Source organism: Schistocerca americana, chromosome 1 (genome assembly GCF_021461395.2).
Source record: "Schistocerca americana isolate TAMUIC-IGC-003095 chromosome 1, iqSchAmer2.1, whole genome shotgun sequence".
Classification (NCBI taxonomy): Eukaryota; Metazoa; Arthropoda; class Insecta; order Orthoptera; family Acrididae; genus Schistocerca; species Schistocerca americana.
Window position 1 is genome coordinate 15,818,267 of NC_060119.1, and position 19,949 is coordinate 15,838,215.

The 19,949-nt window shown below is 39.3% G+C and overlaps 1 pseudogene; it reads right to left on the reverse strand.

Annotated features, from left to right (window-relative positions):
* The window catches only part of LOC124622292, a 176,317-nt pseudogene that overhangs the window by 44,690 nt on the left and 111,678 nt on the right, over nt 1-19,949 (reverse strand).

Genomic DNA, 19,949 nt, shown 5'->3' on the forward strand with positions numbered 1-19,949 from the left:
ACTTTGTGCTCTTGCCTTTAACCTTTATTTGAAACTCCTTTTTCTGTCAAATGGTTGTTATGTTATCTAGCTGATATTGTATCTGTTACTGTATTTATAGTATGTCTTACTTAAACTATGTACAATTTGCCATTGAATTGCCCTTGTATAGTTTAAATTGAAACCTGTACAATTTGACACGTTCCATATCCTTGTGATTGACTCACTAACTGGATAAATGGAACAAGAAATAAATAAATAAATAAATACTGAAGTGTGATCCAAGTCGCACAAATATGGCTTTAATAATAACCTCCGAACAATATGCCTCTAAGGACTCAACAAGACACAGAACACTGATGTGCACATTACAAACTAGAATCACACAGAGAGTCAGTCAGCACTGTTCCACACTAATATATGTGCGAGTCACCGGCAGATGGCACGGCAGGGACCGCACGGCACGCTTGGCTCCCAGAGACGGCCTCCAGCAGCCAGCCTGCAATGATCAGTCGGTGACCAATTTAAAGACGCATGTACGGCAACACCACTCTCGGTGCACTCACACTGACATGTACTAGTAGCACGATACAGCAGTGATGAGTAGTAGTACCCCTCCTGTCTTGTGCGCCTTTTATCTGGCTCTACAATTTACTTTCCTAGACCCACACAAATGCCTGATCCTCCTAATTCAATTTGCTCTGCAGACTATTTAAAACTTTTAAAGAAAAAGGAGCCACAATTGCACTTTGTGTGCCAGTTACTTTCCAATACATTGGCACCAGCTGATCTTATTTAAGAATACTCAACTTTCATAGCCATACTTACAGCACATCCTTTGCTTCCTGGCCTAAATCCAAGTTAACTCCCAGCCCCCCCCCCCCCCCCCCACACACACACACCCCTCTCTCCCCCCCTCGCAAATCAGCTAGTTGTGTGCTGTTATCTCACGTCACACCCTAGTCTATGAGTGCCCAGCTGTCTGGCACCTGACCCCTCTACCTGCACCCCTAGCTAGCCCACAGATGGCTCCCCACTCTCCCACGAGCCACTAAATGCTTCCCTCCAAACCCCTCCCATCTCTCTCTCCATCTCTCACATTGCCTCAACCCACCCCATCCTACCCCACTCTAAAGCCCCACCTCACTCCAGAACACTCACCATGGGCCAGTAAAGAGCTGGCAGTTGAGCGACCACAGCATAAGGAGACATGCATGCGCATGTGAGAGAGAGAGAGTGTGTGTGTGTGTGTGTGTGTGTGTGTGTGTGTGTGTGTGGGCGCGCGCACATGTTTTCCCTACAGCTAGAAAAAGAAAGTGCATTCTGGAAGCTCGCCAAGTAACGTACCTTTTAGTTTGGAAGGTAGAAGACGAGGTACTGGTGGAAGTAAAGCTGTGAGGATGGGTCGTGAGTCGTGCAAGGATAGCTCAGCACTTGCCCACGAAAGGCAAAGGTCCCAAGTTTGACTCTTGGTCCGGCACACACTTTTAATCTGCCAGGAAGTTTCATATCAGTGCACACTCCACTGCACGGTGAAAATCTCATTCTACATACCTTTTGTTCGTGTGCCTATCGATGAGACAGTGCTTCTGCCTTTTGGTGAGCCATCTCCTTTATTCCTAAATAATTCGTAATTTTCAACAGAAACTTTCTGTACCTTATTGTTGCATCCTACATTACAATATGCAATTTCCACAATATGTGGTCATCTGTGAATATAATGGGGGTAACAACTGTAGGAGACCAAAAACTGACTGCAGTAAGCAAGTTCAAGTTATTGTACGCTGCAGCAGTTACCCAGAGGTGAAGAGGGTCACAGAGGATAAGCTAGCATGGGCAACTCCATGAAACCAATCTTCAGATGGAAGATCACAACAATAAAAACATTTGATTCAGCATACAACAGGCTCCAAACAGCATACACAACCTGTATGCTCAGAAACACAGAAAATCATATTGGTTCCATCAGCAGGAAACTTCAGCCCGTAATTGTTATGGAACACTGCGGCGATTTTGTTCATTAATAAAACCCAAAACTGGGGAGTAATAAGAGAGTATTATTGTAACTTCTTATCAACCTGGTTACCAAAATACATATTAAGAAGACTGGTAAAGTGTTATTTTGAAGGGGTCACTCCAAAGCGCCACGAAAGTATTTGAGCAATGTATAAAATTAGAGAATCAGTGCACAATATTGAAAGCCTATCTACATAATCTATATCTGCATGACTAGTCTGTAATTCACAATTAATTGCTGGCAGAGGGTTCAGAGAACCACCCTCAACCTATTTATCTACCATTCCACTCCCCTACAGCATTTGAGGAAAACCAAACACTTCAATATTTCCGTACAAGCTCTGATTTCTCTTATTTTATTACAATGATCATTTCTCCCTATGTAAGAGGGCTCTAACAAAATATTTTCACATTCGGAGGAGAAAATTGATGATTGAAATTTTAAGAACCTGCTCCAGCAAAATGCTTTTGCTTTAATGACTGCCACCCCAATTCACATGCGATATCTGTGGCATGCACTTTCCTGTTTCCCAATAATACAAAATGAGCTGCCCTTCTTTGAACTTTTAAATGATGTCCTTTGTCAGTCCTATCTGGTAAGGATCTCACACCATGCAGAATACTCCAAAAGAGGACAGACAAGTATAGTTGTAGATAGTCTCTTTAGTAATCCTAACCTTCTAAATGTTTTACTATTAAATCACAGTCTTTTGTTTGCTTTCCCACCGCGTTATCTATGTGAGCATTCCAATTTAAGTTATTTGTAAATGTAATTCCTAAGTATTCAATAGACTTCACAGCCTTTAGATCTGCGTGAATTATCATGTAACCAAAATTTAGTAGATGCCTTCTACTACTCATGCGGATGACATAACAATTTTTATTATTTAAGGTCAGTTACCACTTTTTGCATCATATGGATAGGTAGCCTAAATCATTTTGCAGTCGTTTTGATCATCTGATCACTTTACAAGACAGTAAATGATATGCAAGACTGTAAATGATAGCATCATCTAAGAGGACTGCTCAGATTCTCTCTTAAATTGTTAATGTAGATCGGCAACAGCAGGTGGTCTATAACACTTCCTTGAGGAATGTCAGATATCACTTTTGTTTTACTTGACGATTTTCCATCAATTACTATGAACTGTGACCTTTCTGACAGGAAACCACACATCCAGTTGCACAACTGAGACAATACACCATAGGCACACAATATGATTAGAAAATACTTGTGAGGAACTGTTTCAAAAAGTCTTTTGGAAATCTACAAATATGGAATCAATTTGAGAGCCCCAGTCGACAGCACTTATTACTTTGTGTGACTAAAGAGCTAGCTGTGTTTTAAAAGGTCAATATTTCTGAATCTATCTTGGCTATTTATCAATGAATCATTATCTTTGAGATAATTCATAATATTCAAACACAATATATGTTCCAAAATCCTAATGCAAATCAACATTAGTGATATGAGTCTGTTATTTAGTAGATTACTCCTCTTTTCTTCCTTGAGCATTGGTGTGACCTGAGCAACTTTTCAGTCTCTAGGTATGGATCTTTATCAAATGAGTGGCTATATGTTGTTGTTGTTGTGGTCTTCAGTCCTGAGACTGGTTTGATGCAGCTCTCCATGCTACTCTATCCAGTGCAAGCTTCTTCATCTCCCAGTACCTACTGCAACCTACATCCTTCTGAATCTGCTTAGTGTATTCATCTCTTGGTCTCCCCCTACTATTTTTACCCTCCACGCTGCCCTCCAATACTAAATTGGTGATCCCTTGATGCCTCAGAACATGTCCTACCAACCGATCCCTTCTTCTGGTCAAGTTGTGCCACAAACTTCTTTTCTCCCCAATCCTATTCAATACTTCCTCATTAGTTATGTGATCTACCCATCTAATCTTTAGCATTCTTCTGTAGCACCACATTTCGAAAGCTTCTATTCTCTTCTTGTCCAAACTATTTACCATCCATGTTTCACTTCCATACATGGCTACACTCCATACAAATACTTTCAGAAATGACTTCCTGACACTTACATCTATGCTCGATGTTAACAAATTTCTCTTCTTCAGAGACGCTTTCCTTGCCATTGCCAGTCTACATTTTATATCCTCTCTACTTCGACCAACATCAGTTATTTTGCTCCCCAAATAGCAAAACTCCTTTACTACTTTAAGTGTCTCATTTCCTAACCTAATTCCCTCAGCATCACCTTACTTCATTCGACTACATTCCATTACACTCGTTTTGCTTTTGTTGATGTTCATCTTATATCCTCCCTTCAAGACACCATCCATTCCGTTCATCTGCTCTTCCAAGTCCTTTGCTGTCTCTGACAGAATTACAATGTCATCGGCGAACCTCAATGTTTTTATTTCTTCTCCATGGATTTTAATACCTACTCCGAATTTTTCTTTTGTTTCTTTTACTGCTTGCTCAATATACAGATTGAATATCATCGGGGAGAGGCTATAACCCTGTCTTACTCCCTTCCCAACCACTGCTTCCCTTTCATGTCCCTCGACTCTTATAACTGCCATTTGGTTTCTGTACAAATTGTAAATAGCCTTTCGCTCCCTGTATTTTACCCCTGCCACCTTTAGAATTTGAAAGAGAGTATTCCAGTCAACATTGTTAAAAGATTTCCCTAAGTCTACAAATGCTAGAAACGTAGGTTTGCCTTTCCTTAATCTTTCTTCCAAGATAAGTCGTAAGGTCAGTAATGCCTCACATGTTCCAGTATTTCTACGGAATCCAAACTGATCTTCCCTGAGGTCGGCTTCTACTAGTTTTTCCATTCGTCTGTAAAGAATTCGTGTTAGTATTTTGCAGCTGTGGCTTATTAAACTGATTGTTCGGTAATTTTCACATCTGTCAACACCTGCTTTCTTTGGGATTGGAATTATTATATTCTTCTTGAAGTCTGATGGTATTTCGCCTGTTTCATACATCTTGCTCACCAGATGGTAGAGTTTTGTCTGGACTGGCTCTCCCAAGGCCGTCAGTAGTTCCAATGGAATGTTGTCTACTCCAGGGGCCTTGTTTCGACTCAGGTCTTTCAGTGCTCTGTCAAACTCTTCACGCAGTATTGTATCTCCCATTTCATCTTCATCTACATCCTCTTCCATTTCCATAATATTGTCCTCAAGTGTATCGCCCTTGTATAGACCCTCTATATACTCCTTCCACCTTTCTGCTTTCCCTTCTTTGCTTAGAACTGGGTTTCCATCTGAGCTCTTGATGTTCATGCAAGTGGTTCTCTTATCTCCAAAGGTCTCTCTAATTTTCCTGTAGGCAGTACCTATCTTACCCCTAGTGAGATAAGCCTCTACATCCCTACATTTGTCCTCTAGCCCTCCCTGCTTAGCCATTTTGCACTTCCTGTCGATCTCATTTTTGAGACATTTGTATTCCTTTTTGCCTGCTTCATTTACTGCATTTTTATATTTTCTCCTTTCATCAATTAAATTCAATATTTCTTCTGTTACCCAAGGATTTCTACTAGCCCTCGTCTTTTTACGTACTTGATCCTCTGCTGCCTTCACTACTTCATCCATCAAAGCTACCCATTCTTCTTCTACTGCATTTCTTTCCCCCATTCCTGTCAATTGTTCCCTTATGCTCTCCCTGAAACTCTGTACAACCTCTGATTCTTTCAGTTTATCCAGGTCCCATCTCCTTAAATTCCCACCTTTTTGCAGTTTCTTCAGTTTTAATCTACAGGTCATAACCAATAGATTGTGGTCAGAGTCCACATCTGCCCCTGGAAATGTCTTACAATTTAAAACCTGGTTCCTAAATCTCTGTCCTACCATTATATAATCTATCTGATACCTTTTAGAATCTCCAGGGCTATATATGATTTCTAATGGAGCTATTGTATCAGCATTCTCTGAAAGAAACACAACTGCTTTATGACACTGAGGAGAGCTACTACTAAGTTACTCACAGTTGCAGTTGTTCTTGATTTGAATACTGCAATAATAACTTTGTTGTCTTTGGTGAAGAAATTTCAGAAATCCGTGTTTAGTAACCCTGCTTTAGTAGCACTGTCATCAGTAATATTACCACAGCTATTCCGCAGTGAAGGTATTGGTTGTGTCTTGCCATTGGTGTACTACACATGCAACCAGAACCTCTTTGGATTTTCTTCCAGATTTCAAAACGAAGTTTCACTATGGGAACTATTAAACACATCTTGCACTGAAACCCACTCTAAGTTTCGAGCTTCAGTAAAACATCGCTAATCTTGGAGATTTTGCATTCTTTTAAATTTTGACATGCTTTTTTTCATTGCTTCTGCAGCTGAGTTTTGACATATTTTGTGCACCACCCTTTTAATTTATTTGGTATCCTTTCAATTTATTTGGTATATATCTCTTAATTGATGTCGATACTATTTCTCTGAATTTAAGCCATGTCTGGTCTACACTTACAAAGTCAGGCTTGAAGGAGTAGAGACTAAGTAGAGACCGTCTCCTTGGAAGGCATCAAGTTAATTTTTATATGCTTTCTCATTAAATGCTGAAAATGCTGAAAATTAATAGGGATAAGGTAAACAGAATGTGCAAAGTAAGTGGAAATTACTCGTCTCTTCCCCGATTACAGTGCAATAGAAGATAATACAAGATGTTGACAGATTGCCATATCTCGGTAGCTTTATATGTAATAATGAGGTCACAGATGCAGAAATCACCAGCAGAACTGGAAAATCAGTCCATATGGCAATTAGGTCTGTAATATGCCAACAAAGCTTTGACTGCACTCCTTTATCGTTTATATGTGTGAGACTTGGAAAATGTCAGTAAAATCAGCACACAGTCTCCATGTTTTTCACCAACAATGCTAGAGATGAATTCTGAAGATGTTAACCCAACCAAGTTACAAACGATGAAGTGCTGAGAATAAGAGGTCTACACAGCCTGCACAAAATTATTGTTGAAAGAAGACTGAAGATTGCAGGTTATGTTCTACGCATGTAAGGTGGAAGAATCCCAAAATCAACACTGTTGTTGAAATCAATGGACAGATACAGATGTACAGGAAGACCTTTTAACACCTGGAACTTTTGCAATGAATCTTCAATCCATGGACACAAACTTGAAGGAAGGTGAGAACTTGGCAGCTGATCAAGTGAACTAGTGGAAACCAGTTCCTTGTATGGTACACAGCAAATCTGAGTAAGTTAGTAAGTAAGTAAGTAAGTAAAGTAAGTACAACTGGGGATTTTGCAAAACTGTTGCATGATCGATATTATTGTCTAGATTTGACACTGTTGGACTTCTACCTTTTCCTTGATGTGTATTCTTCAAATTGTGAGTTTTACGAGAAAGCTGATAGATACTTACCAATCAACCTTCCCTGACACGAACTGACATTGTCTCTTTATAAATTCTACTGTGCTAACAATTATCTACTGAGAATCCTCGACTAGGTCTCCGCAGCTCAAGTGAGCCAGTTTCTTTTAAATTTCTGTCTTTGGCTATAATTGTCTTCCAAGTATGGTGACACAACATCCTGTCATGAAACTTTTGCCTTTACACTTGTTTACTTTTCTGGACACTGCCTTTTTCTGCACTGTGCACTAAATACACTATGTGAGTAATGTCCAATCTCCAACAACCAATCGTGAACTGTAAACAGCTGTAAACTCTACCAGGGGACATAACAAACAATTAACATTTGTGTTTTAGTGTTCTAAGCTGTGAGGTCATCAGCGGACAAATAATTTAGTACCTATTCCTGGACAGCCAGAGTGGCCGTGTGGTTCTAGGCGCTACAGTCTGGAACCGAATGACCGCTACGTTCGCAGGTTCGAATCCTGCCTCGGGCATGGATGTGTGTGATGTCCTTAGGTTAGTTAGGTTTAATTAGTTCTAAATTCTAGGCGACTGATGACCTCAGAAGTTAAGTCGCATAGTGCTCAGAGCCATTTGAACCTATTCCTGACGTGCTGTTGTTTGGAACAACAACTGACATGATCCAAAATATTACTTTCTTTTATTATAGCTTCACTTTTATTTTGTCTAATGATTACTAATTTCAGTATCAAATTCCATCATCAAACCACTATATGATCAGAAAGCATAGTGTATCGTTAAAATATTGTTTAATAAACAGATTACCATTATATCATCATTCCTTAAAGTAATGTCCAAAGTGGCAGGACAGATGATTAATTTTGAGTATATACTAAAGTCAGAGTACTGAACCGGATATGAAAGAAGGAAAACCAGAAGGGCAGTGAGAGACGGGTGCCTTCTATCACCTTACTTCCTTAATATGTTCATCAAGGAAGTAATAACAACAACAAAGAAAAGATGACCAGAATCAAAAGGTAATTTCTGGAATACGCCATGGAAATGTGATAGGACCATTACATTTACAATGTATATAAATGATCCAGTAGAAAGTGTCAGAGGCTCCTTAATATTGTTCACAGGTACTACACTTGTCCATCAGAAAGTAGCAATAACAGAAGACAGTATCAATTTGCACAATGACCTGCAGAGGATTGGTGAATGATGTAGGCTCTGGCAGTTGACCCTGCACATAAATAAATGTAACATATCACACACACACACACACACACACACACACACACACACACAGGAAAAGAAATCCAATACTGTACAACTACACTATTAATGACAAATTGCTGGAAACAGAATCTACCATAAAATATCTAGAAGTAACTATCCAGAGCAACCTTAAAGTGGAATGACCACATAAAACAGCAATAGAAAAGCAGATGCCAGACTAAGATTCACAGGAAGAATCTTAAGTGAATGTAAATTACCCCTGTGTCCTTACCCAGTAAGACTGACAGAAGAGAGAAAGAAGATCCAATGAAGTGCGGAGTGTTTTGTCACAGGATCATTTAGTCACTGTGAGATCATTACAGAGATGCTCAGCAACTCCAGTGGTAGATGCCATAAGAGAGCAGTTGTGCATCACGGAAAGATTTACTACCCAAATTTCGAGAGAGTAGTTTCCGAGAAGAGTCTGACAACATAATAGTTTCTCTCATATACAATTCACGAAATGATCACGAGAAGAAAATTTGAGAAGTTAGAGATAATACAGAAGTGTACTGACAGTCATTCTTCCCAAGCACTGTTCACAAGTGGAACAAGGCAGAGGGGATCAGTTGGTGGCATGAGACGTACCCCCTGCCACACACAGTTAGGTGGTTTTTGGAGCATGATGTCGATATGGAAACTTAATTGCATGCATATACACTGCAGATTGACGACATCGCAATAGTAAATCAGAGTAGGAACTAAATAAAATGTTTCAGGCCTTAAATCAAGAAGTGGTAAAACTAAAGCTAAAAATGAATACAAAGAAGACAAAAGTTATGGCTACAGACAAGAAAGGAGGAGGAGGTAGGACTGACACAAGAACAGGCAATGAGCAACTCAAGAAAGGAACTGAAATTCAATATCTCAGTAGCATTTTGCAAGAAAACAATCAATATTTCAAGGCATTCAAGAAAAGAATAGCACAGGTGAAGAGTTCCTTCCAAAATAAGAAGAAGCTGCAACTGAATAAACATATCAGCTTCCACATTAAGAAAATATTTGTAAAGACCTTTGTGTGGAGTGTTCTGACACACAGATGCAAAATCTGTACATTAGAAAAGCCCAAGGAAGCTCGCCTCAGACCTGCTGAAATGTGGTTCTGGAGGAGAAGTACAAGAACTATCTGCATTGACAGAAAAATTAAAGGAAATAGGAGAGAAGAAAGAACCACTGAAAGTTATAGGCCAGGGCAAAGCAAAATACACTGGACACTTAACTGGAGACGATAATCTTTTAAAAAACATTTCTGAAGGCAAGATCGTAGGTAAGAAAACAAGGGGATGACTGAGAACATCCTACTTAAACAATATGATCAATGAATGGGATTTTCTTCACACATGGAGATGAAGACAACTGCTGAAGAGAGGAAGCTGTGGCTGCAGAGACAAGGTTTAACCTTTTGGAAGAGTAAGGACAAACTAATACAAAATATGAGTCTGCATGGTAGCTACATATGGAATAAATGACAACTTCTTGTGTGCAGTCATCAAGTCACTTACTTCAGTAGGTGTCTTATCTACTAAAAGTAAAGGTCACTGTTGTGCTTTCAATAGATGTGAACTGCACCCTGAAAATGGTATGTCTAGTTTGCAGTTGTACAGAAGCTTTTTATTTTGCAAAATGGTTCAAATGGCTCTAAGCACTATGGGACTTAACATCTGAGGTCTTCAGTCCCCCAGACTTAGAACTACTTAAACCTAACTAACCTAAGGACATCCCTGCCTGAGGCAGGATTCGAACCCGCGACCATAGCAGCAGCACGGTTCTGGACTGAAGTGCCTAGAACCGCTAGGCCACAGTGGTCAGCTTTTATTTTGCACAGAAATGTTTGATAATAAGATGAACTGATGCTGGCACTTGCTACTGAAACCAGTAGTACTTAGACACAACAAAAATGTGACTACAGAATTAAGAATAATTTTTCCAAACAATCGAGTATTTTTACCAAAACAACACCACAATAGTGGAAACTTATTTTAAACTAAAGACACAAAAGAAAAAAAGAGAAACTGTAAAGATCTTGAGTCTCATAAGACTCTCTTGCGAGGAAAATATAAGATTTTTAATTGGTAAACTTGCAAGGCATCCTTTTTATGTTGTATAAACTACGAAACTGTTAGCATCGTCAGCTAAAATTTACTTCTTCTGTCTTAATATACCTTCCTTCACTTACAGCTGCAGTGTGGAGACAGCGGTGAGGGTGGGAGCGGGGATGGGGGCGAGGGTGAGGGCATACTGCTTTAAAATGGTGATTCTTGTATTGATATTCTTAACAACAGATTTATATCTTTTGTTTATGAAAGTCTGCATGCGATGACAGCTGCACTAGTAATACCTTCACAGGGTCGTATTCAAGTTGCAAGGCTAGATCTATGCCAACCATGACACGCTCCCAGCCTTTCCTCCTCGTGATCTGGTTGTAGTGTTGGGACTGCAGGGTGTCTAAGCTGATGTTCAGACCGTCAAGCCCTGCCCTCTGCAAGGCAACCAGCTGTCTTGTCAACATGAGGCCATCGGTTGTCATTAAGACACTTTCGAAATCTTTTATTTCCTTCAAGGCACCCGTGAAACAGCAAATTATTCTAAAGAAACTGAAACAAATAATTTGTAACATTGCTGCTGCATATGAAACAAAACTCCAGTTGATAAATTGAAAATACAAATTCCTTAAAAGTTAACTGTACATTTGCCCTAATACAAAGAGATAAGAAGGGTTAATAAACTGAATTGAAGAATGCAAGTTAAGATAGCAATGAAAAAATAATTAGAGGCATAAGATCACCTACTGCAACAGGGAAATGGGAATCAATATGAACCATTACCCAGCTACTGTCAACTGATTCCATGTCTCCATGCACACTGTATAAACCACTGTGGGTTTGTCCGACAAAGTACATTGTTGTACCACACATTATGGTTTTTCCCCATTCAATGCTCATGTGGAGTGTGGGAAGAATGATTCTTTAAATGGTTCTGTGCATGCTGTAATTTATCTTGCCTTCATGGTCCCTATAGGAGTGATACATATGCGGTTATTGTATAATCCCTAAATACCTCACTTAATACAGGTTCCTGAAATTTCATAAGTTAGGTTTTGTCATATATTTGGTGTCTATCTTCATTTGTCTGGCATTTCCAATTTTTAGTAGCTTCTTGATGCTCTCCCATGCATCAAATAAATCTATGATCAATCATGCTACACTATTTTGTATACATTCAATGTCTGCCATTAGCCTTATTTGTTATGGGTCATACTTAAGCAATATTCTAGAATGGGCCACACAAGTATTTTGTAAGCAATGTCCTCTATAGACTGATTGCATTTTCCAGTATCTTACCAACGAATTGAAGTCTGCATTCTGCTTTGCCTACAAGTGAGTCTATGTCACCATTTCATTTCATCCAGATATTTGTATGAGTTGACCAATTAAAACTGTAATTATTTGATAATGTAGTCATACAATACTGTCTTTTTTTTGTTTTGTGATGTGCTCCAATTTACATTTCTGAAAACTTAAACTCAGTTGCCTATCTTTGGACCAAATTGAAATGTTATGATCTGACTCAAATTTGTGCAGATTTTTTTCAGGCAATAATTCATTATAGACAACTCTATCATCCAGGAAAAGTATGAGGTTCCTTATAATATCGTCTTCCAGAACATTAAGGTACAACATTAATGTAATGGTATAAATTACTATAACTGTATAAATAAGTTTATAAGTGTGTAAAATACATTGAACTATTTGTTACAACAAAATATTGTACCGGTATACTCAGCAAGATGTTAAATCAGCAGATAGCTACATTTTATGTTCAACATTTTGTGTACAGCATATATGCTGGAAAGGATTTATACCCAAATTAAATAAATCTGAAGAAATGGTAGTGTGTGTCTGGAAAAAAAATCCATAAAAACTCATACAGTCCAATTTGCTATTATGTCACTGTTACTGAAATATAATACAAAGTAACTGAATTCGATGAACATTCTCAGAGTGCAATATGCCTCAGAGTGAAATGCACAGTAATGTCAACATTATTTTTTAGGCTATGTTTGTGAAAATGGATGAAAGCAAACCACACATTTTGTTCTCAATCTGCGGAAGCATTATGCACTGTGAAACACTGTACTGCTGTTATACATAAAAGCTGTCTCATTGCCAACATCTTTCCCCTGCTGGCTGTTCTACACTTCTCATAACTAATTCAACACGTTGTAAGATATTTTATGCTGTATGACACCACAGTCCAATCTGGTTAGGATAGCATAAAAATAATATATGAATTTCAGTATTGAAACTGGAACAGCAGAACAGCTCTCATCACACTGGATATCAAATCGAGGTTGGATTACAGCCATGGGTACATCATTTCATGCTACTCAACTGAATGTCATATGTCAGAGTTCTTCAACTGTAGTGGCTGGCGACTGGTGGCTGGCGACTGGTGGCATACCCATCTCTTGGCATCCTGTGAACAGGCGTTCTCCACAGGTGACAGATTTGAAGAAAATGCTGGATACGGCAACAGTGGAACACTCTCTGTATCGAGGTAGCTCAGTACAGCTCAGGTGATGTGTAGTCTTGCATTATCTTGTTAAAAGATAACATCAAAGAAAGACTTGTAAGGGATAGAACAATTTATCAGCTTCCTGAACATCCTTCCAACAGCGAGGAAAACAAAATAAACAAGAAAGAAGAACGAAAATACAACGCTGCTGACATTAAACTAGAGATATGTGATGCTGTAAATATGATTCCCAATTACCAAATCGTGAATACGCCCAATTTAAAAATTTATCACCATAATGTGCAATCCCTGCGTAATAAGATCGATGAAATTAACATTCTATTAACACATGAACTTAATGATATCTCAGTGTTATGCATTTCTGAGCACTGGCTTAACCCAGAATTAATCCAGAATACTAAAATAAACAAATTTGTCTTGGCTGCTTACTACTGCAGGAAAAACAGCAAACAGTGTGGGGTAGCAATTACACAAAGGATAATGTAGATTTTATTACACTACCTGACTTAACTAGGGCAAATGTCGAAAAGGATTATGAAATTGCAGCTATAAAAATTACTCAGTTCAACCTGGTTATTGCTACAGTTTACCGATCACCGTCTGGGAATTTTGAACTTTTCTTAAACAAAATGGAGTCATTGCTAAATAAAGTAAATAAAATGGATTGTGAATTTATAATCTGTGGTGACTTCAATATTGACTTCCTCACGAATAGTGGAAATAGGGAGACCATTTTGAACCTTGCAACGTCCTTCAATTTAAAGGCTGAAATAAAAGCAGCTACCCGAGTATCAGAAACTTGTCAAACAGCTCTTGATCAGTTTCTAGTAAATAAGAGTTTACACAACACCTCACTAAAAATTTTCAATGCAGGTTTTAGTGATCATATTGCTCAAATATTAAGCATAAAAGTACAAGGCAGTATTATTAACAACATGTCTTTTAGAACAGCATATCGAAGCTATAATCAGCATAATGTGAACTACTTCAACAACTTATTACACAAAGAAAAATGGCTAGGAGTGTACAAAATGAATGATATAAATGAAAAATTCGACACTTTCGTTGATACATTAACCCATTTCTTTGAACTTGCATTCCCACTGAAAACATTAACCATACGGGGAAACTCTAGAACAAACAGCTGGATCACAAAGGGAATAAGGGTTTCATGCCAGAAGAGAAGACTACTTCATGAAATATGTAACTCGAAAAATTCCTCACCTGTAGTACGCGCATACTATAAAAAATACTCCAAAATATTAAGAAAAGTAATAAAAGCAGCAAAAATAATGCATAATGATGAAATCATTTATAATTCAGCTAATAAATCAAAGGCTATGTGGAGTGTTATAAAAAAGAATGTGGAGAATACAGACAACCTTGGAAAAATATAACACTATCACATAAAAATAAAAAAGTAACAAACCCCTTAGAAGAAGCTAACACATTTAACAACTTTTTCACAGGTGTTGCTGAAAATATGTTACAATCAAACTTTAAGAGCATCCAGGCAAATGAATATAAAATAAGTACATGTAGAGGATCAATGTACATCGGTTCTGTTTCACAAGATGAAGTAGCTAAAGCAATAAAAGGACTAAAAAATTCCAAATCGGCAGGTATTGATGGTATACCTGCAACAGTGTTAAAGAAGAGCGCATCAAACCTAACTGAAGTACTCACACATTTATGCGACTGCTCACTTCAGGCAGGCACTTTCCCTGATGTGTTAAAAACATCAAAAGTTATTCCTGTATATAAAAAAGGGGATAAAGACAATGTAAATAACTACAGACCCATCACAATTTCCTCCTGCATCTCTAAAGTACTGGAAAAAGTTATGTATGAGAAACTTATGAAATTTATAAATAAAAACAGCATCCTATGTAATGAACAACATGGATTCAGAAATAAGAGGTCAACGACAACTGCTGTCTATGAGTGCATCAATTTCATCCTCAACCTGATGGACAAAAAACAGGAAACAATAGGAGTCTTTATTGACTTGTCAAAAGCTTTTGACATGGTGGACCATAAAATTCCGCTATCAAAGCTAGAAAGATATGGTATTCGAGGTCTGTCCAACAAGTGGATCAGTTCCTTCCTGACAAATCGTATGCAGGCAGTGTGCGTCAAGCACACAAATATTGAACTAAAAACTGTATCTAATCACTTATCTGACTATAAACAAATAAATTGTGGTGTACCCCAAGGATCCGTATTGGGACCCCTTCTGTTTCTTCTGTACATAAATGATCTAAGCTTAAATATTGATGCACACAAATCAATCATATTTGCAGATGACACCACGATTCTACTAAAAGGAGACGACGATGAACAGTTACAGCAGACAGTAAACACAGTCACGAAACAACTTAGCAGCTGGGCACAGAGTAATCGGCTTGTAATAAACAGTAAGAAAACCGTTGCTCTAAAATTCCACAATGTTCCTAACAAGGACATGTTTATCCCATCAGTCTCTATCAATGACGAACCAGTTGGTAACAGTACTGAAACCAAATTCTTAGGACTTTGGCTGCAGAGTAACATCAGATGGAACAAGCATATTGAATGTCTCAATGCAGAACTGACCAAAACACGTTATCTTCTTTGTTCATTAAAATCATGCTGTAGTGAGAAAACAGTATTGAATGCATATCATGCGTACTTTCATTCTCGTCTTAGATATGGGGTCACCTTCTGGGGAAACTCTAAAATAGCTAATAGCACTTTTAAACTACAAAAAAGGGCCATTAGAATCTTGTTTGGGTGCAAGCCTAGAGACTCTTGTAAACCCCTGTTTAAGAAATCTGGTATTCTCCTATTACCGTGTGTATACATTATGGAAACCCTTTTGTTCTTTAAATTAAATGTAATAGGCAAGGACCAGAGGCTAAAAAAAACTGTGATATACATGAGCACTTTACCAGACAAAACAGGAACATACATATGACTCAAATCAGCATAGCACTGTGCCAAAAAGGTACTTTTCACATGGGAGTTAAGCTTTATAACAAACTTCCTGAAAACATAAAAGCTATCACTGAGGTCAATACATATGGAAAATCTCTAAAGTCATATTTACAGCATCACTGCTTTTATTCCATTGAAGAATATTTAAATTTATGAAATGTGTTATATAAATACTTGTGTGTAAAGTGTATTATTGTAAGCTTAAATATGTATGCTTTGAAATTACTTTCAGCCTGTATATTTATAACTTGACTTGTCCAATGTCTTATGCATAAGCTGCTATGTAGACAACAGGACCAATAAAATACAATCTACAATCACGGAGCCCTTGAAAATAGGGCACAGGGATAGGCCTTAACAAAACACAAATGCAATGACTGCTGTCCAAATTACTGGAAATGTGAACCAGAAGTTGTGACATATATCCAGTTGCACCCCATACCATCACATCACATGCTGGACCCGCATGAGAATGACAGGTACAATCTGGCCAGGTCTGTTGGCATCAGAGCCTCCAAACACAAGTACATCAATTGTGACGATGTTGCAGAACCGAGACTCGTCTGACACGATGACACAGTGCCATTCCTGTGTCTGGCATTGTTGTCAGTTGCACCGCTGTCAGTTCACCTCTCTCTAGAGCTGCATTAAGGGCTTGACAGTCTGTGCTGCTCCAGATGCCATCACATTGTCTGTGTGGATATCTGTCTCACTGTATACAAGCCCACTTCCTGACTAAATGTACACAACTTCACTGCAGGATCACGTACGCATGAGCGAACACTTGTCTGCCCTCTCAGGTGCTAGTTGGGTGGCACTACTGAGGCCCTGCAAGGCATTTAGCATGGCCCTCCTGAACCTACCAATTCTATGTTGGCACAAAATGAGATTCTGAGCAATGCAAGCAGCAATATAGTGAAACAATAAACCAGAGTCTCAGCAGACCATGAGCCTGCCACTGCCAAATCTGGAATGCTGATAAACATTTCTCCTTCTTCCATTATGCTTAACACGGTCTTCGTGTAAACAACCAACACTGAAATAGAATTTCTGAATGAGAAACCTGCTCCATATGCTTTTCTTGCATACAGAATATGCATGGGAGTGCTGAAAAGTAATGCCTCTGAATTTTTTATTCTGTTCTCAATATCGGTCGAGGTATGACACGTCACACATATTACTTGGTCAACTTTCCCACTTCACTGACTCGTGGCACACCCACCTCCCGGAAACAGATGGAGTCGCAATAGGCAGCCCACTCTGACCAGAGATTGTGAATATGTTTACGGTGCACTTCGAGGAAGAGGCCCTGATGTCAACCAAATGGAAATCAATCTTCTTCTTTTCTTCTTCTTCTTCTTCTGTTATGTGGATAACACACTTGTCATCTGGCCTCATGGAAGAGACAAACTTCTTGACTTCTTTGTACATCTGAACTCCACACGCCACAAAATCAAATTCACTATGGAGACCAAAGAAGAAGGAAGACTACCATAGCTGGACATCATAGTCAGGAGAATAATGGACAGCACCCTGTGCCACAGCGTGTATCTGACTCTATTATTATTTATTATTTAGCGTATGGCTAATACAGACATATCATGATATTACATATACATATGTACATATTGACACACAAGAAACTTAAGTATGTCTTTACAACTGAATATCCAGTCCTTCAATCCAGCGCACTGCATCTGGAGTTGCTAGCAGGAAGTCCTCTTTGGCGCCGTGATAGGCTCGAATCCTGCATTCACTGACAATGTGGTGAACAGTCTGGTATGGAGCCCCGCAGTCACAAGCTGGATCAGGCAGCTTGTTCCACTTAAAGAGAGCATCCCTGCATCGCCCATGGCTGGTACGGATTCTGTTGAGAGTAGACCACGTCTTGCGTGGTAAGTCGAATCCACTTGGAAGTTTAGCACCTGAGAAGATGTTATGCAGGTGCACATCTGTCATTGCTTCCCACCGACCTTTCCATTCTTCAAGAGGTTTGAAATTCTTAGCAACCATGTCAGCAGCATCGCACAGAGTTGGATGACGTGATTTCAGTCTCTTGCAATTTAAAAGTGGCAGGTCGCTATGCACGGGTAGGTTAGAATTCCTGGAGATCTTGTGGAATTCTCTGATAAGGGCAGTACATCTGCGTAGATCAGGAGGCATTATACCGGTTAACAGTGGAAGCCAATAAACTGGAGTAGATCTGATTGTGCCAGATATTATGCGCATTGTCGTATTCAGCTGGGTATCAACAAGCCTTGTATGATGACTATTCATCCAAACAGGTGCACAATACTCAGCACTTGAGTATACCAAGCCCAGAGCTGAAGTTCGCAGGGTGGTTGCTGAAGATCCCCAGGTAGTTCCGCATAGCTTATGGAGGATGTTGTTTCGAGTCCTCAGCTTTTGAGCTAAGTTAAGAAGGTGTTGTTTGAAGCATAGTGTTCGATCCAGGATGACACCAAGATATTTTGGGTTCCAGTTGTGATGAAGAATTCTGCCTCTGAAACTTACCTCCAGTTTTACGTTCGCCAACTGGTTATTTAGATGGAAGCAACACACTTCTGTTTTACTCACACGGGGTTGGAGTCTCCAGATTTTGAAGTAATTGTCTAATGCAGACAGGTCATTGGCTAAAATCTCTTCTGTTGTCTTCATTTCCTGGTGTTTGACGGCTAGAGCCAGGTCATCAGCATAGCAGTATTTTCTGGACGAAGTGTCAGGTAGATCAGATAGATATAGGTTGAACAGTAAGGGTGAGAGAACTGATCCTTGAGGCAATCCGTTGTTCAGCTTCCTCTCCTTACTTATATTGCTTCCAGTGATTACCTGGAACTTCCGATCACTTAGCATGCTGTTAATCAGTCGAGCCATTGTTCTGCAGGGTATGATGCGGAGAAATTTGTAGATAAGGCCTTCCCTCCACACAGTGTCGAAGGCGGCAGTTAGATCAACAAATGCCACTGATGTTTTCTGCTTCATTTGGTATCCTGACTCTATGAAGGATGTGAGAGACAATACTTGGTCGCAGCAGCTACGCCCTGGTCTGAAGCCTGCCTGATCAACTGGAACGTTCTCTAAGATAGCGCTACTTATTCTGTTATATATTAGCCTTTCAAAAAGCTTGTAGCAGCAGCTGAGTAGGGAAATGGGGCGATAGTTTTCTACCCTGTTGCTGGGTTTGCCAGGTTTCAGAACAGATATTATCTTCACCTTTTTAAACTCAGATGGAAGTTGACCAGTCAGCAGGATGTCAGTGAAGAAATCTGCCAGCCATTTCTTAGCTTTTCCTCCCATATGGATCAGGAATTCTGGGTGGATACCATCGAATCCAGGTGCCTTAAGAGGTTTGAGGTCCTTCAGTCCAGAGTCAATGTCTGAAAGTGTGAAGGGATGGGTATACTCAGATGAGGGAGATGCCTTCTTTTTAAGGTCATGAAGCTGTCGTCTGATATGTCTTGTATGTTTCTTGTCAGGAGGTACTCTTGAGGTGGTAATGATGTGGGAAGCAATTTGGTCTGGTGTTACTTCCGAATTTTTTCTGCATGCTGGTGCACTTCCTCCCAGTTTTCTCAGAAGACTCCATGCTTTCCTGCTCGAGTGGGTAAAGTCCATAGTTTTGACCGTTTCTGCCCATTTCTGCCTCCGAGACATGTCCAAGCTGGACAATAGTTCCGTAGCTATCTCTGGGTCACCACTTTGTTGGAAGTATTGGTACAGTGTTTCACTTTCCTCATTCCATCCTGGAACATATTCTTTTCGGTATCCTCTTGGCATACACTTTTTAGCTGTTGCTGTTACTGCACCAATGAAGCGTTGATAGTTATTATGTGATGGAGGTATCCATCGAATGGTCTT